A 24,193-nucleotide genomic window follows, 5' to 3' on the forward strand; every position below is an offset into this window, starting at 1 on the left:
TTCGATTTCCTCTTTGATTTCAACCACTAGCCAGACTCATCAAGAAAAAAAGGGAGAAGACTCAAATCAACAGAATTAGAAAGGAAAAAGGAGAAGTAACAACTGACCCTGCAGAAATACAAAGAATCATGAGGGATTACTATAAGCAACTATATGCCAGTAAAATGGACAACTTGGAAGAAACGGACAGATTCTTAGAAAAGCACAACCTTCTGTGACTGAAGCAGGAACAAATAGAAAATATAAACAGACACTGCACTTCACAAGCACTGAAATTGAAACTGTGATTAAAAATCTTCCAACAAACAAAAGGCCAGGACAAGATGGCTTCACAGGAGAATTCTATCAAACACTTAGAGAAGAGCTAACACCTATCCTTCTGAAACTCTTCCAAAATATAGCAGAGGAGGAACACTCCCAAACTCATTCTATGAGGCAACCATCACCCTGATACCAAAACCAGATAAAGATGTCACAAAAAAGGAAACTAGAGGCCAATATCACTGATGAACATAGATGCAAAAATACTCAACAAAATACTAACAAACAGAATCCAACAGCACATTAAAAGGATCATACACCATGATCAAGTGGGGTTTATACAAGGAATGCAAGGATTCTTCAGTAGATGCAAATCAATCAATGTGATACACCATATTTACAAACTGAAAGATAAAAACCATATGATCATCTCAATAGATGCAGAAAAAGCTTTCAACAAAATTCAACACCAATTTATGATAAAAACCCTAGAGAGAGTAGGCATAGAGGGAACTTACCTCAACATAAGAAAGGCCATATATGACAAACCCACAGCCAACATCATTCTCAATGGTGAAAAACTGAAACCATTTCCTCTAAAATCAGGAACAAGACAAGGATGCCCACTCTCAGCACTATTATTCAACATAGTTTTGGAAGTTTTAGCCACAGCAATCAGAGAAGTAAAAGAAATAAAAGGAATCCAAATTGGAACAGAAGAAGTAAAGCTGTCACTGTTTGCAGATGACATGATACTATATGTAGAGAATCCTAAAGATGCTACCAGAAAACTACTAGAGCTAATCAATGAATTTGGTAAAGTAGCAGGATACAAAATTAATGCACAGAAATCTCTTGCATTCCTAGACACTAATGATGAAAATCTGAAAGAGAAATTAAGGAAACATTCCCATTTACCATTGCAACAAAAAGAATAAAATACCTAGGAATAAACCTACCTAAGGAGGTAAAAGCCCTGTACTCAGAAAACCAAAACACTGATGAAAAAAATTAAAGATGATAAAAACAGATGGAGAGATATACCATGTTCTTGGATTGCAAGAATCAACATTGTGAAAATGACCACACTACACAAAGCAATCTACAGATTCAATGCAATCCCTATCAAACTACCAATGGCATTTTTCACAGAACTAGAACAAAAAATTTCACAATTTGTATGGAAACACAAAAGACCACTAATAGCCAAAGCAATCTTGAAAAAGAAAAATGGAGCTGGAGGAATTAGGCTCCCAGACTTCAGACTATACTACAAAACCACAGTAATCAAGGCAGTATGGTACTGGTCCAAAAACAGAAATATAGATCAATGGAACAGGATAGAAAGCCCAGAGATAAACCCATGCACATACGGTCACCTTATCTTTGATAAAGGAGGCAGGAATATACAATGGAGAAAAGACAGCCTCTTCAATAAGTGGTGCTGGGAAAACTGGACAGCTACATGTAAATAATGAAATTAGAATGCTCCCTAACACCATACACAAAAATAAACTCAAAATGGATTAAAGACCTAAATATAAGGCCAGACGCTTTAAAACTCAGAGGAAAACATAGGCAGAACACTCTTTGATGTAAATCACAGCAAGATCCTTTTTGACCCACCTCCTAGAGAAATGGAAATAAAACCAAAAATATACAAATGGAACCTCATGAAACTTAAAAGCTTTTGCATAGCAAAGGAAACCATAAACAAGACTAAAAGACAACCCTCAGAATTGGGGAAAATATTTGCAAATGAAGCAACTGATTAAAGGATTAATCTCCAAAATATACAAGCAGCTCATGCAGTTCAATATCAGAAAAACAAACAACCCAATCCAAAAATGGGCAGAAGATCTAAATAGACGTTTCTCCAAAGAAGATATACAGAGTGCCAACAAAGACATGAAAGGATGCTCAGCATCACTAATCATTAGAGAAATGCAAATCGAAACTCCAGTCACCTCACACCAGTCAGAATGGCCATCATCAAAAAATCTACAAACAATAAATGCCGGAGAGGGTGTGGTGAAGAGGGAACCCTCTTGCACTGTTGGTGGGAATGTAAATTGATACAGCCAGTATGGAGGTTCCTTAAGAAACTAAAAATAGAACTATCATATGACCCAGCAATCCCACTATTGGGCATGTACCCTGAAAAAACCATAATTCAAAAAGAGTCATGTACCACAATGTTCATTGCAGCACTATTTACAATAGCCAGGACATGGAAGCAACCTAGGTGTCCACTGACAGATGAATGGATAAAGAAGAAGTGGCACATATATACAATGGAATATTACTCAGCCATAAAAAGAAATGAAATTGAGTTATTTGTAGTGAGGTGGATGAACCTAGAGTCTGTCGTACAGAGTGAAGTAAGTAAAAAAGAGAAAAACAAATACCGTATGCTAACACATATATATGGACTCTAAAACAAAAACAAAATCGTTCTGAAGAACCTAGGGGCAGGACAAGAATAGAGACTCAGACGTAGAGAATGGCCTTTTGGGCACGGGGATGGGGAAGGGTAAGCTGGGACGAAGTGAGAGAGTGACATTGACATATATACACTGCCAAATATAAAATAGCTAGTGGGAAGCAGCTACATAGCACAGGAGATCGCTCAGTGCTTTGTGACCACCTAGAGGGGTGGGGTAGGGAGGGTGGGAGTGAGATGCAAGAGGCAGGGGATATGGGGATATATGTATACATATAGCTGATTCACTTTGTCATACAGTAGAAACTAACACAACGTTTTAAAGCAATTTTACTCCAATAAAGATGTTAAAAAAAATTAAAAGAAGAGCTTTTCACATTAGAATAGTAATACCTAAAGTTATCAGGAGATAATGTGGTACAGTAGAGAGAACACTGACCTCCATGCACAGCTATGGGACATTGAACTTCTTTGACCTCAGTTTCCACATCTACAAAACAAGGAAGTTAGACTTCAAGATCTATAAGATCCTTTCCAATACAAGAAGTCTAAGACTCTTGAAACCTCTTAATGATAACCCCCAGAGTGAATTCCCAACCAGTAATTTGAAAGTTCTTAGAATTTAAAATAGTCATAATTTTGCTGCTCTTCTGCTCTAGCCCACTTCAAAACTCATACCTTTTGATGGTTTAGTCAGAGAACATAGTGTTTTCCCAGAGTTTTTTTTCCAAGTAGAATTATGCTCCAGTTAGACTTCCTCTGGTTTACTTATTCCACATTTTACTGAAATTTGGCATCCAACTGCTCAAGGAAACATTGCACCACAGTTGAAAGCTACAGATCATTTATTACCTAGGGTCCTCTCAAATTTATTCCCAGAGAATGAGAGTCTGAGAGCAGCTGAAAGAACACTTCTAAACCTGAAGTCTTTTTTCCAGAGGCAGCTGAACTCAAGTGCAGGGGTCTGGTCACCTTGTCTGTCATCAGAGAAGTATATGGCCAGGGTCAAGTATACTACAGTTCTCAAATACTACAACCACTTGTAGTTAAGTGAAATCAGGTTGAAATGAACAAAAGAGGCTGAATATTAGTTTTTTTCATAGGGTTGTTGTAAGGTTTTAAGATAATGTATGCAAAGCACCTGATATAAGGAAGGTAAATAGTAGTTGGTGGTCGTTACCAAGGAACACCTAGATTTACTGGGCTCAACTCTCATCACACCCATCCCTCACTCTAAGCCTTTGCCAAAAAAGAAATCTGTAGTTCCCCATAATTGTTATGCTTTCTATTGCCACTGGGCCATTTCATATGCTGTTCCCTTTGCCTGTTCCAACACCCTATTCCATTTCCTTTAACTGATTAACTCATATTCAACATTTTCAATTTCAAAATGTATTCATAAATTCAACAAATATTTATTGAGCACCTACTATGTCCAAGGCACTGCCTTTGCTGTGCATATATCAGGGAACAAATCAGACCAAAACTCAGCCATGTGTCCCCCAAATATGTCTTGTAATCACCAGCATGATCCCTTTTATCCCCACTGGACTGTTTGCTCCCTGGGAGTGAGGACCATGCCTTTCATAAAAATACAGTACCTTTTGCCATTTGCAACAACATGGATGGACTTGGAGGGTATTATGCTAAGTGAAATAAGTCAGATAGAAAAAGACAAGTACTGTATGATATCACTTATATGTGGAATCTAAAAAATACAACAAACTAGTGAATACAACAAAAAAGAAACAGACTCACAGTTATAAAGAACAAACTAGTGGTTACCAGTGGGGAGAGGGAAGATGGGAGGGGCAAGATAGGGGTAGGGGATTAAGAGGGGTAGGGGATTAACTATTAGGTATACAATAAGCTACAAGCATATATTGTACAACATGGGGAATAGAGCCAATATTTTATAATAACTATAAATAGAGCATAACCTTTCAATATTGTGAATCACTATATTGTATGCCTGAAACTTACATAATATTATACAACTATACTTTAATAAAAAGAAAAATAACACAATACCAAGCAAACGTCTGGTGTAAAGTAGGTGCTCAATATTGAACAAATAAATTATTGAGCAAATAAAAATTAAGAACTAAGAATAACTGAAATAGGAAAGGGACAACATTTTAGTCATGTTGTCAGACCATTAATTATAACAGCAGCATGGGGAGAAGAGAATTTTCAGTCCCTGATCAATTGAACCCTAGAAACCTTCCTGCTAGTCATTAAGGACCTTAGTCTCAAAAATCACAACTCTCTGAAAGGAGAATTGTACATCTGTTTGATTCCAGGCACAAGTTTAAATTTCCCCTGAATTTTCATGTTTTTCCCAAAGGAAAAAACATTTTTTAAGATGTTTATAAGGAAGCTAATAGGGCAGCAGAGAAAAAAGAATGTGACAGTCCCAAGGAGCTGTGATGTACAGTGACTGACTTTCAAAAATGATTTTGAAGAGACCAGTGAAAAGGGTGGCACTTGTGAAAGAGGAGCATGAAAAGAATATTATGGAAAGAGAAGGAAAGTTAACAAGCAGGAAGAAAATACACTGTTAAGAAAGAAGCACTATGGAAGAAAGACATTGACAGTTAAAGGCCAGGAAAATAGCAGAAACAATACAAGTAGAAAATATAATTATTATAAGTTACTCATGAAATGGCTTTATTTGATTTACTCAATGGCTCTGTAAGTTCTGGTAGGGAGGTGCTATTCTTCCCATTTCATAAATAAGGAAACTAGGGCTCAGAGACTTGCCTGAAAATTACATAGCCAGCAATCAAAGTTCTCTGATTTATGGTCTAAGAATTTTCCCACAAAAAGGGGAAAGATAAGATCAAAAATTAAAGAAAAGAATAAAGAGCAACTAGTGCCCAATAAGTGTTTGTTGACTGAATGAGAAACAGACGTAGGACAGGAAACAGAATGGAGACACCAATTTCAACTTCAGTGGAGACTATTTCTCAGGAATCACTAAGCATCTGCAAGACTTTGGCTCCTGACACCCACAGTTATGGCCGGCATTTAGAACTCCTGAGGTTAATATGACAGTAGTAAGAAACTCCTGCTCCAGAGGAGGTCACATTCTACTGGGGAAGGAGACATGCAAATGAACAACAACAATAATAACACCGGCAAAACAGTATGGTATATTTTAAAAGAAGTACGTACACAATTCCATGGTGCCAAGAGCAAGCACAACTGTGCTGGTGGGGAAGAGGGAAGGGATGGTTGAAGAGGGCTTGTGAGTGGGGTGACTTCCAAGCTGCATTTTGAAGTAGTGTTTTTGGAAGCAGAGTGAACTGAAGGCATTCCAAATAAAGAGAGTAGCCTGTGCACGGGAACAGAACGGAAAAGGGCCTGCTGGCTTAGGGAGCTGGAATAATTCAGCAAGGCTTGAGTTCAGGTGTGTGGCATCATGCTAGGGACCATTTACTTTATTCTACAGATGGTGGCAAGCCATTGGAAGTTTCAAAGCAAGAAAGTGCTGTGGTTAGAGATATAGACTAGAAAGACCATTACTGAAATATTACTTCCAGTTTAGAGAATGGAAAGGAAGTAATGAAATGGGGAAAAAAAGAACCGTCAGGCATAAATTTATTTTCACTGAATTTCTATTTTTTATTGGTCATGCTTTCACAGTTTTATTATATGTGCTTGATAAAGAAAGGCCATTTTGATCTGAGATAAGGAGAAGAGAAGTTCAGAGCGAAAGATGGAATTTATTTTCACATTGGTGTCCTCGGCTTGCAGACAACTTGGAGCCACCATCAGCCCACCAGTGAAAGAGAAATAGGAAGGAAGCTTCATCCTCTACCCGGTGCACCACTCTCAACACTGAGAAATGGAGCTGAGAACTCGAGAGGCAAACCAGAGCCCTCTGCTTCTCTTCATCATTCCTGACAACAGATAGAAAAAAGGCAAACCCTCACCTCCTGTGGTCAGTATTGATGCTCATCTAGAAACTTCATTCTCAGTAGCTACAGATCCTCCTAATTATTAATCTTAACCTAACTTGACACTGGGTTCTATTGCCTTTCACGAGAAAGGTCTTGGGAGACTGTAAACCTATGTGGTTGGGAAAAGAATGTTCTGCACTAAATGGGGAAGGAGAGGAGCTGCAGATTTCCAACTTTCACAGCTTGTCTGCCTGTGAAAACTGTGCTGCAACGTACCCTTGAAATCATTTGGGTGGGCCTTGTTTCTGAGGAAATAAAGAGGCCCCAGAACCTCCCAAGTGAGTGAAAGAATGATTTCCAGATAGTCAAGTGGAGCAGCCTCTTGCTACATGAGCTGGATGTGCTTGGCAGTCTTTCCCTGTGGCTGGCCAGTATCCTGAGGTTAGCAAAGCAGAAGACAAATCTTTTGGGAGCTAAAAGACATATGCACGTGCCAGCATTTTTGACAAATGCTCGGTTAATTGTTTTCTATGATTCTTCTCTTGAGACACAGACTGCGTACACCAGGCACCAAGAACTACCCCTCCCACCATCCTACACCCCAGGGGAAACTTCATAATTACACACATTTGGGCCAAGCGTCTACCCCACAGGAAATGGACAGATCAGCCCCTACAGATGAAAGAATGATGCAGGGCATGGGAAAGCAGAGAAATCTCCTGAGTGAGAAAGAAGATAAACTCACACAAGTGAAGCCAGAGAGTTTATATACCAACATGAGAAACTCAGAATTTCTTATAAGGATACCCAGGAAATGATGGTCAGAAGAGGCTTGAGTAAATTGAGGAGAAATTTGGATTGTTCCATAACTGGTGAATAATTTAGTATTTGAAAACCTCAGAATTCCAGGATGGAATTCAATTTGGGATGAGTTCCTGGGAATCGTGGCATGTACAGTGGGTTCAAAAGCAAATCATGCATATGTAGAGGTGAAACAGAGATTTCAACTATAAAATCCATAAATTTCATGACTTTTTCCTTCCAGATCTAGCTCTTTTACAATTTTGCCTCTTCTTTTGTCTATATCATTCTCTAGTTATGTGTTCATCTCTTGCCATTTGTTCATCAAATATTTATAGTTGTGCACTGTGTAAGACGCCTACTACTCTGCTCTCATTGAATTGGAAAGGTTTAGAAGGTGTATCCCCCCTGACCAAACACTAACTGGACCAGAATCTTGCCTGTAACACAGCAGTGTTGCTTACTCAAGCAATAGACTGGAATGGTTAAAGAGCCCCAGTTCTACTAGTGACACTGCTCTAGAGATTAGTTTCAGAGAAAGATAACTCAATTTTGATTTACTTTTGTCAAAGGTTTTGAATCAAGAGATTTATGTGTTAGATATAAAAGTCAACCTTTCTCTATGATATTGTTAAGGTACTTCTTTGTTGCTTCCACTAAATATTAATTTTATGAACAATGACAACAATAACATGCTAAATCAATTTCACAACAAAATCTGGAAACTAAGTAAGTTCCAATTAGAAAACTAAGTTGCTGAGTTAGGATTAGTTATTCATTCTCTTTGAACTGAGTTAGGATGCTGAGTTAGTTGCTGAGTTAGGATTAGTTATTCTGAGTTAGTTGCTGAGTTAGGATTAGTTATTAGTTATTCTGAGTTAGTTGCTGAGTTAGGATTAGTTATTCATTCTCTTTGAACCCAAAACTCTCAAATAAAATGGAAACTTCCTTAAAAGTAAGTTGAATGTAAAAGGTGTTGAAATCATAAATGTGAGAGAGAAAAGAAGTTGGATAATGATTGTGAACATCTAGGGAAATCTGTAAATAAACTTCGACGAAATGTTAACTGAGCTAACTAGAATACAAGAGGAGAAAGTATCAACGATAAAAAAAACTCATCAAAAATTTTGCCATCAGGAAATAAGTTAGACAAGAATTAGTAGTGGTGAATTCAGATTTAAAAATTTGACCAAGACACTCAGTATAAGAAGAAGAATAAAATGATATAAAGGCAAAGAAAAGAGTCTGAGAACAAGGGGAGAAATGGAGAGAAATTGGGCTGGCTTTTCCTTTACAAAACATGAAATAAAATAAAAGGTAAAGAACTTATCTTGAGCAATCATATTGATTTCTTCTAGGGAAAAAGAGAAGTGTTTTGTTTTAGTTTGTTTTATTAAATGGGAGACAGCTGGGTCTGTCTGAGATAGAAATAGTGACCAGAAAATTTTGCTGGATAAAAAGATCCCACCACAGCTCTGAAATGAGTACAAGACTATTTGCATACAGAGTGTACTTTAAGAAGTGGTAGTAAAACATTCTGGTACGATTTGTTTGGGAAAAAAAGGAGAAAAAAAAGCCCTCAATGAAGCCTCTTTCAGACATGTGTCATGGGCTTTTTGTTGCTGAACTCTTCCCTATTAACAAACTAAATTGTTCTTCCTTTCATTCCTTTGGCCACAGGACAGACGAAATTCACCAAAGTCTCTACCACAGACATTCTCAGATGGTGCTAATAAAAAAGAAGAAACCCACACCAGAATTGGTGGTCCACATTGTGAGAGTCACTAAATATCATCACAAAGCAATAATTATCCTACAGCGTGCTTGGTGGCTCAACATTCTGAAATGCAAGTGTCAAGAGCATACAGTTTCAACAATGTTGCTAATGGGAACTCATGTTTTGTGTTGGGTGGTCTTTTGTTCTGCCTGGTGGTCTTGTTTCTGCCTGCTATGACAGCACTAATGGTTTCATGTAGTCCCCAATCCTACACAGTATTCACTTGTCTCTCTTTAGTAATGCACGACAAGTCATAAAAGACAGACTACCCAGAAATGACATTGCAAGTATTCCAGATATTTTCTCTCTTGGTGGTGACAGTTCCAAATCAAGTTGGCTCAGTATTTAAGTCAAAGCATTTTTCTAAGTGTCGGCTCAAAATGCAGCCTTAGATCTGGAAATCAAACTGGGCTCTTCTTGCCTCTTCCATCATTGCTTGTAATAAATATTCAACTCTTTGACCGCAGCTAGAAGCTTATGATAGATGATACAGAATAGATTCCAACTCTCTCTTTCCCAGATGCAAAGAACTCATCTTTTGGTTAGAGAGACTTCACTACCTTTTAATAATCATAGGCAGATCATTTTACAGACTTTCTTGCCACACTCATTTAGGATTTATTTCCTAAGGTCTCACAAAGAGTAGAAAGGGAAGGTTCATAGTTGCACAGGATGTCAATACAATCTCTGTTCAGAGGGTCAGAGAGTCACATACCCCAAAATTAATCCAGGCAGCTATCTTAGTTTTAACTCTAAAAACGGTATCAGAACATTCTTCACAATAAGCTGACCTACGACTCTGTACTTGCAGGACTATAGAACAAGAATTTAATCTCAATAGAATTTTTGGAATCATCAGTTGGGCTGGGTTTGGGGATTCAGTTCTAGGCCCCCTAAACCACCCATCCTAAAGTCATCTCCCTGCAAACTCCTTCAGTACTCACTGACTCTACCATTCACTGGCTATTTTACTGCATTTGGCCTTGTATTGTGGTTAAATTTTCATAGTCATTCTTCTTTGTCTATTTCTCATCCTATATTATAAGTTCCTTGAAATCAGATAACCAGACATATTCACCTTCATATACCCAGTGCCTAGCACTGTTCCTGGTACATAGCAAAGGATCCATACATTTGTTTAATGAGTAGATTAAATTTGGCCCTGTTGGATTGAAGAAAGTGATTACAAGGATGAGTCTCTTTCTAATTTAGCACATGGCTTGTTACAGAGTAGATGCTCAATAAATGCTAGTTGGTTAGTCGGCTCTCAGACAGTTACTTTCCTCTAAGTGGAAAGAAAAGCCTGCCAAAATGAATGTATGCCAGCAAAGCCAGTTACTGTTTTTTTCACTCTTTCTGGTGATATGAAACCTTTCCTCCTCTCGCTCAGGACCCCAAGTACCCAAGAACAAGAAGGGATCTAAGCATATAAACTGTTTACCACACCAACCATAATATCTGAAGCCAAATCTTTGTCACATGTTCTTACACCAGGAGAGGATATTTGAAAATACGACCAGCAGGGATCATTCAAGATGTTTGGTTTTTAGTACTTCTGATCACCAAAAGAAAAAATCAGAACGCCTTCTGTTCTTTAAGAATTTCCAGTTGGACCTTCACAATTGTATGAGAAAATAAATATTGGCCCACTTTTAAACTGTATGACACACAATGCAAAGATTAGGGCTATAAACAGAATATGTATTTCTGCATTAAATATACATTCACTAATTTGGTGAGTGTACACACGAGGAAATGATTTGAGGCCTTTACTAATTTACGTACATACTTTACTGGATAGCTTAAAGCATGAGATCTAAAATGAAGTCAAAGCCAAAAAGAACCAGAGAGGAAAATAAAACAGATGGCAGAAGAGTAGGGTGTCATAAGAGCAAAGGGATACAGGAGGATAAAGGAGGCAGTACAGAGTTACACAACCTGATAGAGAAAATTGGAAACTTATTCAACATCTATTCAACAGATTCATAACTGTGACTCTGAGGTGCTAGGCATGGAGCTAAGAACTGTAGAAGACCCCAGGATAATAAAATCCACCCTGGTTAGGGAGAACTCTCTGTCTAGGGGCAGTGTGGGTAAGGGAGTGGGCAGAGAGAAAAAAGGACAGCTATACATATAAATATAACGGAAAGCAGCAGTGATCATTGCCAAAAGAGAGGTTCAGATAAAGCCCTGTGGGAGTTTAGTGAAAGGAAATATCTCTTCATTGAAGGATGTTTTAGGGTAATTTTATAAAGTAGATGGTATTCAAACTCAGTCTGATAGAAGCAATTCAGATGGTGGAAAGGGAGAAAGGGCACTCTACGTGGAATTAACAATATGAGAAAGGCATGAAAGCAGGAAATCTATTAGATCTGTTCAATGAGTATCAAGTGTTCCATTTTGTTTAAGGTTTAAGGTATGCATAGGGACATAGTGAAAAATGGGGCTGATAAGGTGGACTCTGGTTGGATTATAGACAGCCTTGAACAGCAAGCGAAGGGATTTGGAATTTATTCAGCAGTCTTTGGGAGCTATTCAAGGTCTCATGAAATCAGAGCTGTTTTTTCAAAAGCTTAACCTAAAACAATACAAAGAGTAAGTTAGAGGAAGAAGACCGGGGCTGGGAGATGAATTTGGACCAGTATAAAACTGAATAAACATCTTCCAGAAGGAGGTGACTGCTAAAATGTCATGATACTATTAATGTGACAAATATTGCTGCCTGTTTTAGTCAATATGGTAAAATGTGTCATCAAAGACCTGGATGGGAGGCTAGCATGAATTGGAAGTGAGTTAGTGAATGACACCTGCAGGACCTTTAGTGTCAGGAGTGAACAAACAGGCAGAATCAAGATGACCAATGACTTTCATGGTTAAGTCACCTATAGTTTCTCACCATAGATGGAGAAAGATAGTAGAGGAAAACGTCAGAGAATGTGAGGCAGACTTTAGGACTGTGGTCCGTTCGAGTGAGAGTTATACTGACAAGAGACTTCAGGCAGTGTGGCCTTTTGCTGAGGTGATTCCAACCTTTCCTTGAAAGTTTTGTCTTCAAGGTGGTCTTTCCAGGTCTTCATTATTTTTTTATATTTTATTGAAGTATAGTTGATTTACAATGTTGTGTTAATTTCTGCTGTGTGGCAAAGTGATTCAGTTATACATGTATATATTCTTTTTCATATTCTTTTTTTCAATTATTTTTTAAAAACTTTTTTCCCAGGTCTTAAAGAGCCCATGAGGGTCTTTGTTGATCCACCAAGTTAGTGACACAGATCATAGAAATATAATATCCTCTCGATGATGTGAGAACTCAGCTTAAAGGATTTTCTCCTCTAGAGCTAATTTTTCTTAAATCATGCATTTATTCTTTCAGCATGTATTTATTGAATAACTACATTTGCCAGCATGTATTTATTGAATAACTACATTTGCCAAAAACTACATGTATTTATTGAATAACTACATTTGCCATTGTTCACAATGCTTTGTGAACAGGTAAAAAAAATTGCTACCCTCCTGGAGCTGACATTATAGAGGATAAAAACATGAAAATATTAAACATAATCATTGAACAAATTATGTATTACATTAGAAAGTGATAAGTTCTACTGAATAGATAAGTAATTAAATAGATAATAATAGAATAAAGTCAGAGGGATCACAAGGGTGGAGTGGGGTTTGAGGCAATTTACAATTTTTAAAAGGCAGTCAGGGCAAGCCTGATGAAAAGGACATAACAAGCAAAGGCTTGAGGGAAAGGAGTGAGTTATCTATGTGAGTATCTGGAAGAAGAATGCTCCCACTAGCTCAAAAGCCTTGAGGCAGGAATGTTCTTGTTGTGTTCTAGAAAACAAATGAGACCAGTGTGAGTGGAGCAGCAAGTGAGGGGGTGAAGACCAAAAGATAAGATCAAAGATATAAGAGAGGGCAGAACATGAAGGGTCTCTAGGCCATATAAAGACCGGCTTTTCCAGTGAGTGACATGTGGAGTCATTGGAGGGTTCTAGGTCTAGGACTGACAGGATCTGACTTGCCTTTTTTTTTTTTTGACTTGCATTTTAAAAGCATCACTCTGGCTGCTTTACTGAGCATAGATTTTAGGGAGTCAAGTATGGAATCAGGGAGACTATTTTGGAGGCAATTACAGTAATCCAAGTGAGGTAAGATCATGTCTGGGCACTGATTAGTAGTAACAGAGGTAGCAAGAAGTGGTCTGATTCTAAATACATTTGTTAGTAGGGCCAATAGGATTTCATGGTGAATAAAATATGGAATGTGAGAAGAGAGGAGTCAAGGATGACTCAATATGGTTGATCCCAGCAACCAGAAAGATAGAGCTGCCAAAAATTGAGGTCAAGGAGGTAACATATGGGGTAGGTTTGGGAATTCAATTTTTTACATATTATATACATATGGAAATGATACATAGGCATTTAAAATTCTGGACAGAGGGCTAGAGATATAAACTTGGGAATCTAGTATAATGATGGTATTTAAAAGTGTGAAACTGGATAAGTTAACCAAGGGGATAAATGTTGATAAAGAGGAGAATCTGGGCTGTTACAACATTAATAGTTCTGGTGAAAGAGGAGGAACCACCAAAAGAGATTGAGAGAGTATAACCAGGACGGCAGGAGGAAAACCAAGAGAGTGTGTGTTCTGGAAGCCAAACGAGTAGAGGGTATCAAGAAAGAGGGTCCATCAGCAGTGTCAGATATTGGTGCTCTATCAATTAAAATGAGCACTGAGAGTGACCACTGGATTTATCTTCAACATTGTGAGTGACCCTGACCAGAGTAGTTTAGGTGGACTGGTGAAAGCAAAAAACTGAATGGAGTGGTGTTGAGAGAATGGGAGGGGAAAGGCTGGAGACAGCAAGTATACACAACTCTTTTGAGAAGATTTTCTGCAAAGGGGAGCAAGAAATCAGGTGGTAGTAGTAGAAGGGAGTGGGGTAAAAACTGGTTCTTAGAATTTTTGTTGCTGTTGGTTTCTGTTGTAGACTGAATTGTGTCCCTGCAAAGTTCATATGTTGAAGCCTTAACCTTCAGTATCTCAGAATGCAACTACACTTGGAGATAGGGCCCTTAAAGAGGTAATTCAGTTAAAATGTGGCAGTTAGGGTGGGCGCTAATATAATATGACTAGTATCCTTATAAGAAGGGGAGATTAGGACACACAGAGATTGACATTAGGGATGCACACACACAGAGGGAAGACCATGTGAAGACCACAGCGAGCAGGTAGCCATATCTGCCAGCCAAGGAGACAGACCTCAGGAAAAACCAAACCTAACTCCCTGATCTTGGACTTCTAGACTCCAGAATTATGAGAAAATAAATTTCTGGTGTTTAAACCACCCAGTCTATGGCATTTTGTTATAGCAGCCCTAGGAAACTCATATAGTAGTTTTAAAGGGTTTTTTTTGTTTCTCTTGCGGGGGCGTGGGGGGGACACAGTTTTTTAAATGGAAGAAATAATTATAGCACGTTTGCGTGCTTTTTAGGAAATATCCAGAGGGAGAAAATGATTATCTAGGAGGCAGAGGAGGAAAACTGATAAGAGATATTTGTTGAGAAAGTTAAAGTGGATGGGATCTGGTCTTTGTTATTCATTTCCCAGAGCTCCTCTTAGCCTTAGGCCTCAGTCAAGGACCATAAAATAAACCTTCTCTGATTTCTTGATAGTGATTATACCAGAATCAGTAAACAATAAGGGAGAGGAGAAGACTCTACCAAACCTCGATTTCTAGAAAAATCATGGATCTGTTAAGAGAAATAGATCAGAAAAACAGAAATTATTTTTAAGTGGAAGAAAAGAGAGAGACAGAATCGAGGAGAATCAAGAAAAAAGAAACAAGATGAATTTAACTTTGTCTGCATTTGGTAAGATATGTAGGTGGAGATGTTCTTGTGGGTGTTGAAATTGCTGAGAAAAATTTAGCAAAATCCAAAGAAAGAAATGGGTAAGTCTGTAAGTAAATCTTCCCTAAAAGATTACATTTCCCATTAACAATTTTCTTACTACAAAGAGTTCCTGCCACCACACCACCACCACCACCTCTTAAAAAAAAAAAAAAAAAAAGGATGTAATAGTTATTAAGATATAGCCATTGTGACGAAAAAGTGGTTTGGTAAAGGGAAGTTGGTTAAAAACAAGTTCCGTTTGGGAAAAGGAAAATGACTATTCAAGCTTGACATCTTCAAGATGTTTAACTACGGGCCTAGGATAGCATATAGTCCCATATAGAGATAAAGGAAACAATGCTGGGATTGTAGAGCTAGTGTGAAGGAAAATGACTATCAAGTCTCATAGCATTCCTGGAAATTAGGAAATCTACAAATATCAGCCCATTTTGCAATGGTGGGAAAATCTTGGTATACTGAGGCTAAGAGATCAGATTCATAATAAATATAATTTGAAGTGGTCCAGTATGTCACAATGAATCAGTACCAAAATAAGGACTGGAACCCAGGACTCTTGGCTCATAGCCAGGACCCTACCCACAAAACTGTGTTTCCTGTGTTTTTATTTTTGATCTTGAACTAATTCTCAACCTCTCTCTCTTGCTCTCCAGCTCTCTCTCCCTCCCTTTCTCACATACCATAGATGGCCCTTGTACATGTCCTCCATAAATCACTCTATCATGGAGTGCCTTTGTTGTTCTCTTTGTTAGGTAACCAAAGGAAGATTATGGCAGAGGACTGGGGCTCAACATTCAGGGTGATAATTGAAGGTCATTCAGCTGAAAATAATTCATATTTATTCATGGCTTCCTTTACCAGAGCATCTGGTTTCCGTTAGCCAGCATGGTGTCCTCTGGTCCTGACTGTGGTGGACTATGGTAACCACATTTTTGCTAAAAAGGAAAAGAATGCTTTCTTACATCTGTTCCCGAGATGTTTTTCCATTCTTCTTTGTACAAAGCAATGCTCTGTATTTAGATGAACAAAGGCTAAAACTTCATGGTGTTAGGTACTGGTGACTGGCCTGCCCCTGGACAGCTTCTCTGTGACTTTCTCTTTCTGTCAAGATCAATCATAGAATGAAAGATTAGGAAAGCTAAGGTCAACCAGTTCATCTTACTAACTCCTGCCAGAACGTCACAGTTCTAAGCAGGTTTAGATTTATTCTATTTGTAAAGAGATTTTCTGTTCTTACCTCCATATACAGAGAATATATTAATTTACTCACTAAGTTCTTCCCTGAAACCTGTGGGCAGGTTTCAGTTTATAGCCCACAATAGACACGTATTTTTATTTTTACTTTTTTTGTCCATGACTGCTGTATTAGCGATAGGAACTCATACCTATATTTAAACCAGAATCTCTTTCAACCTGTTAATTAATAAACGATTCTTTAGCATTAACCTACTAGTTATCTTTTAAGAAGCATATTAGTTAGTTGAAGGAACAAAGCATGAGAGAGAAGAGAAAAGAAAGTGGGAAAAACCCAGTATGCATAAATATTAGAAACACTGAACTTGAAAGTATAGTCAATAATAGGCGAATTTTGACCTTAACCTAAATGGAATAACATTGTTACAATTAATAGTAATAGCTAAAACGTATCAAGTACTTTCTGTATATTATGCTTGATGCTTTAGGGCCACTGTCTCCTTTAATCTTCACCACAAAGCCATAAGGTGAATAATATTCTTATACTCATTTTACATAAAAAGTTGAGTGCCATAGATATATCTGTGGGGTCCTGGCAGGAAACAGATGGAGAACTCAAAAATAGGTTAATTGGAGTAGGTTTTTTTTTTTTTTTTTTTTTTTTGCGGCACGCGCACCTCTCACTGCTGTGGTCTCTCCCGTTGCGGAGCACAGGCTGCGGACGCGCAGGCTCAGCGGCTATGGCTCATGGACTCAGCCGCTCCGCGGCATGTGGAATCTTCCCGGACCAGGGCACGAACCCACGTCCCCTGCATTGGCAGGCGGACTCTCAACCACTGCGCCACCAGGGAAGCCCTGGAGTAGGTTTAAATAAAAGCCCTATTTGCCAAAGTATAGGCAGAGTGTAAGGAAATCATAAGGAATAATGCAGTACCCTGATGCTAGTAATGTTGGGACCATTACTAATCCTAACCCTGGAGAAGGAGAGAATGATTAGCAGAAGCCAGAAGGAGAGCCAAGTCGGGAGGACTATCTGACAGGATCCCCTTCTACAGAGGGATGCAGCCGGCCTATGGGAAATGCAAGGGAGGACAAGGGGGGATAAATAATCCATCTTCATTCTCTTCCCATGCTCTACTTAGCTAAAAACCAATCAGGAGTCCTGAGCCTGTGGATAAATATGCTGAGGTCAGACTACTGGGGAAGAGAGAAAGGTGGAGAGGGTAGAAAGTGGATCTAGATGGGCACCGTCACTTTCTAAGGTCACAGTGATAGAGCAGGTCACTAACGTCAATCAAGGTCTCTAAGTGATGGAGCAGGATTTCAAATTCATAACTGTCTGACTTTAGAACTCAGGCTCTTAACCACCATGCTCTACTGCTAATGGCTTTGAAATAGCCATTAGCTATTTCAAAGAAGGGAGGTTAATTCAGGCAGCAGAGAGTATAAGGAGATGTAGAGAGGAAGGGACATGCAAAGCTATGACATTTACTAGATGTGAACCTCTGGCAAGACGTCCCTGAGTTCTGCTTTCTCACCTACAAAATACGTCTATAACACAAAATGCAGCTCATTTCTCATGCAGTTCATATCATCAATTTCATTATCATTATTTTGATTCAGCCTGGAATAGAAATGAATCACCCGAATTTATGCTCAGAGACAGTAGCCCTCTGTGGCAGTTTACTGCACTGTGAACAACTGCCTGCTTTGTAAACCACAAATCATTGACCCGGGGTCTGAAAGACAGTGGCCGTGAAATCTGTTACTTTTTCTTACTGTTTTTACCTCATGTAATAGAAGTGCCCACTCGTTTCATCAAACCTGACTCAAGGAATTTTGTAACTGTGGCAAAAGAAAAGTTAGGAGAGATGATTTAATTTACAAATTGTTCTCTACTCTATAAAAGGAGTCACCTTAACACAAATGATCAGCTGACCATAAATGGGTCTGAGAGTAGCAGTGCTCTTAGAAGCACATATGGTGCCAAGACCCTATGGGGTCTAAAGAGATGTCTCAGAGCAGCTTACAAAATATTGTTCAGGAATTTCCTGTGCCGAAAGCAAAGGTGAGAAACAGAACTGCAAATCAGAGGGAAATCCAAGCAAGCAGGAGCCACGTAGAAAATGTACGACAGGAGCAGTTTGGAAAGAAGTCCGGGGTTGTAACAGAGCCTTTAGTTTCATTCACATGTGACGTGAGAGAGTATCAGATTGAGTTAAAAATCAAGTTTCCAGAATAGAACTTCAATAGAAGGATAGGAACATATCATCTAGTGTGTTCCCTAGAACTTGGAAGAAAAGATAAAGAAAGGGAAAACATGGGGAAAGATAAGAGACTTAAGAGATGAATACAGAAGATCCAAATCCAAAGGATAAGAGTATTGAGAAGAGAGAATAGAGGAGAAATAATCAGAACAACAAAGCAAGAAAAAATTTTTTTTCCTAATTGGAGGGTGAATTTAAAATGGGTAATTCTACCAAATGCCAAGCGATGTAAATAAGAATCACACTTAGGAAAATCATTGTAAAAGAAATCAAAACATAAAAAAATCATAAGAGCAGATCATAAAAACATCCAGGGAAGTCTGTATCTGAAGGCTTTGTTAGCTAACACTATGGTGGTAATCAGTTTGCAATATATACCTGGAATCAACACTGTGTACAGCTTAACTTACACAATATTATATGTCAATTATACCTCAATAAAGCTGGGGGAAAATAGCCTCCAGGGAGAAAAGCAGACTTCTTGTCAGTGAAAGCATATGCTAGAGAACAATATTTTCAAGTTCAATGAGAATTTGTTTTCAGCCCAGGATTTTTTAAATTAATTAATTTATTTTTTCATGATTTGATACATATATATAGCAAAATGGTTACCACAATAAGGCTAATTAACATCTCCATTTCCTCACATAATTACCTTTGTGTGTGTGTGTGTGTGTGTGTGTGTGTGTGTGTGTGTGTGTGGTGATAACATTTAAAATCTACTCTCCTAAAAACTTTCAAGTATATAATACAGTATTGTTAATTATAGCCACCATGCTATACATTAGATCCCCAGAACTTATTCATATTGTAGCTGGGAGTTTATACATTTTGATCAACATCTCCCTATTTCCCCCAACCCCCAGCTCTTGGCAACAACTTTTCTACTGTCTATCATTATGAGTGCGGCTGTTTTAGATTCTGTACATAGGAGCATGAAGTATTTTTTTTCTCTGTCTGACTTGTTTCACTTAGCAAAGTGCCCTCAAGGTCCATCCATGTTCTCACAAAAACAGAATTTCCTTCTTTTTATGACTGAATAATATTCCATTGTGTATATACCACATTTTATTTATACATTTATCCATTGATGGACATTTAGACTATTTCCATGTCTTGGCTTTTGGGAATAACTCAGCCTAGAATTCTATAACCAAAACTATCAATCAATTTGAGATTAGAATTAATATATTTTAAGACAGGAAAAGACTGCAGAATTGGAAGCATTTCTGCTTGGTTAGTAAGCTGGAGGTCTTAATATTTGGAGTTGATTCCTGCCGACTTTGCCTGAATTCCCAGAGCCGTGTGACTGACAGGGTCTTTGTGCTCTGGCCTGGTGTCAGGCCCGAGCCTCTGAGGTGGGAGAGCCGAGTTCAGGACATTGGAACACCAGAGACCTACCAGCCCTGTGTCATATCAATTGGCGAGAGCTCTCCCAGAGTTCTCTGTCTCAGTGCTAAGACCCAGCTCCACCCAATGGCCAGCAAGCTCCAGGGCTCAACGCCCCTTGCCAAACAACTAGCAAGACAGGAATACAACCCCACCCATTAGCAGAGAGGCTGTTTAAAATCATACTAAGTTCACAGGCAACCCAAAACACACCAGCAGATGCAACCCTGCCCACCAGAAAGACAAGATCCAGCCCCTCCCACCAGAGCACAGGCACCAGTCCCCTCTACCAGGAAGCCTACACAAACCACTGAACCAACCCCACCCACTGGCAGCAGACACCAAAAACAACTGGAACTACAAACCTGCAGCCTGTGAAAAGGTGACCCCAAACACAGTAAGTTAAACAAAATGATAAGACAGAGAAATATGCAGCAGATGAAGGAGCAAGGTAAAAACCCACAAGACCAAACAAATGAAGAGGAAAAAGGCAGTCTACCTGAAAAAGAATTCAGAGCAATGATACTAAAGATGATCCAAAATCTTGGAAACAGAATGGAGAAAATACAAGAAACATTTAACAAGGACCAAGAAGAACTAAACAGCAAACAAGCAATGATGAACAGCACAATAAATGAAATTAAAAATTCTCTAGAAGGAATCAACAGCAGAATAACTGAGGCAGAAGAACACATAAGTGACCTAGAAGATAAAAGAGTGGAAATAACTAAAACAGAGCAGACTAAAGAAAAAAGAATGAAAAGAATTGAGGACAGTCTCAGAGACCTCTGAGACAACATTAAATACACCAACATTAGAATTATAGGGGTCCCAGAAGAAGAAGAAAAACAGAAAGGGTCTGAGAAAATATTTGAAGAGATTATAGTAAAAAACGTCCCTAAAATGGGAAAGGAAGCCATCAATCAAGTCCAGGAAGCACAGAGAGTCCCACACAGGATAAATCCAAGGAGAAACTTGCCAAGACACATACTAACCAAACTATCAAAAATTAAATACAAAGAAAAAATATTAAAAGCAGCAAGGGAAAGGCAACAAATAACATACAAGGGAATGTGCATAAGGTTAAAAGCTGATCTTTCAGCAGAAACTCTGCAAGCCAGAAGGGAGTGGCAGGACATATTTAAAGTGATGAAAGGGGAAAATGTACAACCAAGATTACTCTACCCAGCAAGGATCTCATTCAGATTTGATGGAGAAATTAAAAACTTTTCAGACAAGCTAAAGTTAAGAGATTCAGCACTACAAAACGAGCTTGACAACAAATGCTAAAGGAACTTCTCTAGGCAGGAAACACAAGAGAAGGAAAAGACCTACAAAAACAAACTCAAAACAATTAAGGAACATACATATTGGTAATTACCTTAAATGTACATAGATTAAATGCTCCAGCCAAAAGACATAGAATGGCTGAATGGATACAAAAACAAGACCCATATATATGCTGTCTGCAAGAGACCCACGTCAGACCTAGGTACACATACAGACTGAAAGTGAGGGGATGGAAAAAGATATTCCATGCAAATTGAAATAAAAAAAAAGCTGGAGTAGCAATTCTCATATCAGACAAAATAGACTTTAAAATAAAGACTATTACAAGAGACAAAGAAGGACACTACATAATGATCAAGGGATCAATCCAAGAAGATGATATAACAATTGTAAATATTTATGTGCCCAACATAGGAGCACCTCAATACATAAGGCAAATGCTAACAGCCATAAAAGGGAAAATCAACAGTAACACAGTCATAGTAGGGGACTTTAACACCCCACTTTCACCAGTGGAAAGACCATCCAAAATGAAAACAAATAAGGAAACACAAGCTTTAAATGACACATTAAACAAGATGGACTTAACTGATATTTATAGGACATTGCATCCAAAAACAAAAGAATACACTTTCTTCTCAAGTGCTCATGGAACATTCTCCAGGATAGATCATACCTTGGGTCACAAATCAGCCTTGGTATATTTAAGAAAATTGAAATTGTATGAAGTATCTTTTCTGACCACAACAATATGACACTAGATATCAATTACAGGAAAAAAAACTGTTAAAAATACAAACAGGGGCTTCCCTGGTGGAGCAGTGGTTGAGAGTCCGCCTGCCGATGCAGGGGACACGGATTCGTGCCCCAGTCCGGGAGGATCCCACATGCCGCAGAGTGGCTGGGCCCGTGAGCCATGGGCGCTGAGCCTGTGCATCCGGAGCCTGTGCTCCACAATGGGAGAGGCCACAACAGTGAGAGGCCCGCATACCACAAAAAAAAAAAAACACCAAAAAACCCCACAAAAACAAATGGAGGCTAAACAATATGCTACTAAATAACCAAGAGATCACTGAAGAAATCAAAGAGGAAATCAAAAAATACCTAGAAACAAATGACAATGAAAACATGATGACCCAAAACCTATAGGATGCAGCAAAAGCAGTTCTAAGAAGGAAGTTTATAGCAATACAATCCTACCTCAAGAAACAAGAAAAATTGCAAATGAACAACCTAACCTTAAACCTAAAGCAATTAGAGAAAGAAGAACAAAAACACCCCAAAAGTTAGCAGAAAGAAAGAAATCATAAAGATTAGATCAGAAATAAATGAAAAAGAAATGAAGAAAACAATAGCAAAGATCAATAAAACTAGAAGCAGATTCTTTGAGAAGATAAACAAAATTGATAAACCAATAGCCAGACTCATCAAGTAAAAAAGGGAGAAGACTCAAATCAACAGAATTAGAAATGAAAAAGGAGAAGTAACAACTGACACTGCAGAAATACAAAGAATCGCAAGGGATTACTACAAGGAATTATATGTCAGTAAAACGGACAACTTGGAAGAAATGTACAGATTCTTAGAAAAGCACAACCTTCTGTGACTGAAATTGAAACTGTGATTAAAAGTCTTCAACAAACAAAAGGCCAGGACAAGATGGCTTCAGAAGAGAATTCTATCAAACATTTAGAGAAGAGCTAACACCTATCCTTCTCAAACTCTTCCAAAATATAGCAGAGGGAGGAACACTCCCAATCTCATTCTACAAGGCCACCATCACCCCGATACTAAAACCAGACAAAGATGTCACAAAGAAAGAAAACTAGAGGCCAATATCACTGATGAACATCAACGCAAAAATACTCAACAAAATAACTAGCAAACAGAATCCAGCAGCACACTAAAAGAATCATACACCACGAACAAGTGGGGTTTATACCAGAAATGCAAGGATTCTTCAATATACGCAAATCAATCAATGTGATACACCATATTAACAAACTGAAGGATAAAAACCATATGATCGGGCTTCCCTGGTGGCACGGTGGTTGAGAGTCCACCTGCCGATGCAGGGGACACGGGTTTGTGCCCCGGTCCGGGAAGATCCCACATGCCACGGAGTGGCTAGGCCCATGAGCCATGGCCACTGAGCCTGAGCGTCTGGAGCCTGTGCTCCGTAACGGGAGAGGCCACAACAGTGAGAGGCCCACGTACCACAAAAAAAAGCCCCCAAAAACAAAAAAACCCCATATGATCATCTCAACAGATGCAGAAAAAGCTTTCAACAAAATCCAACACCCATTTATGATAAAAACCCTAGAGAAAGTAAGCATAGAGGGAACTTACCTCAACATAATAAATGCCATATATGACAAACCCACAGCCAACATTGTTCTCAATGGTGAAAAACTGAAACCATTTCCTCTAAAATCAGGAACAAGACAAGGATGCCCACTCTCAGCACTATTATTCAACATGGTTTGGGAAGTTTTAGCCACAGCAATCAGAGAAGAAAAAGAAATAAAAGGAATACAAATCGGAACAGAAGAAGTAAAGCTGTCACTGTTTGCAGATGACATGATATTATATGTAGAGAATCCTAAAGATGCTACCAGAAAACTACTAGAGCTAATCAATGAATTTGGTAAAGAAGCAGGATACAAAATTAATGCACAGAAATCTCTTGTATTCCTATACTCTAAGGATGAAAAATCTGAAAGAGAAACTAAGGAAACACTCCTATTTTCCACTGCAACAAAAAGGGTAAAATACCTAGGAATAAACCTACCTAAGGAGACAAAAGACCTGTATGCAGAAAAGTATAAGACACTGATGAAAGAAATTAAAGATGATACAAATAGATGGAGAGATATACCATGTTCTTGGATTGCAAGAATCAACATTGTGAAAATGACTATACGACCCAAAGCAATCTACAG

The 24,193-nt window shown here is 38.5% G+C and overlaps 1 long non-coding RNA gene across 1 annotated transcript in view; it reads right to left on the minus strand.

The window, feature by feature from the left end:
- Positions 1 to 3,141: 3,141 nt before the first annotated feature.
- The window catches only part of LOC117309593 (uncharacterized), a 32,280-nt gene continuing 11,228 nt past the window's right edge, over positions 3,142 to 24,193 (minus strand). The window contains exon 4 of the long non-coding RNA XR_012331664.1: positions 3,142 to 3,194. This is a non-coding gene — a long non-coding RNA (uncharacterized lncRNA). The remainder of the gene's footprint in view (positions 3,195 to 24,193) is intronic.

The sequence above is a fragment of the Tursiops truncatus genome, chromosome 1 (genome assembly GCF_011762595.2).
Source record: "Tursiops truncatus isolate mTurTru1 chromosome 1, mTurTru1.mat.Y, whole genome shotgun sequence".
Taxonomy (NCBI): Eukaryota; Metazoa; Chordata; class Mammalia; order Artiodactyla; family Delphinidae; genus Tursiops; species Tursiops truncatus.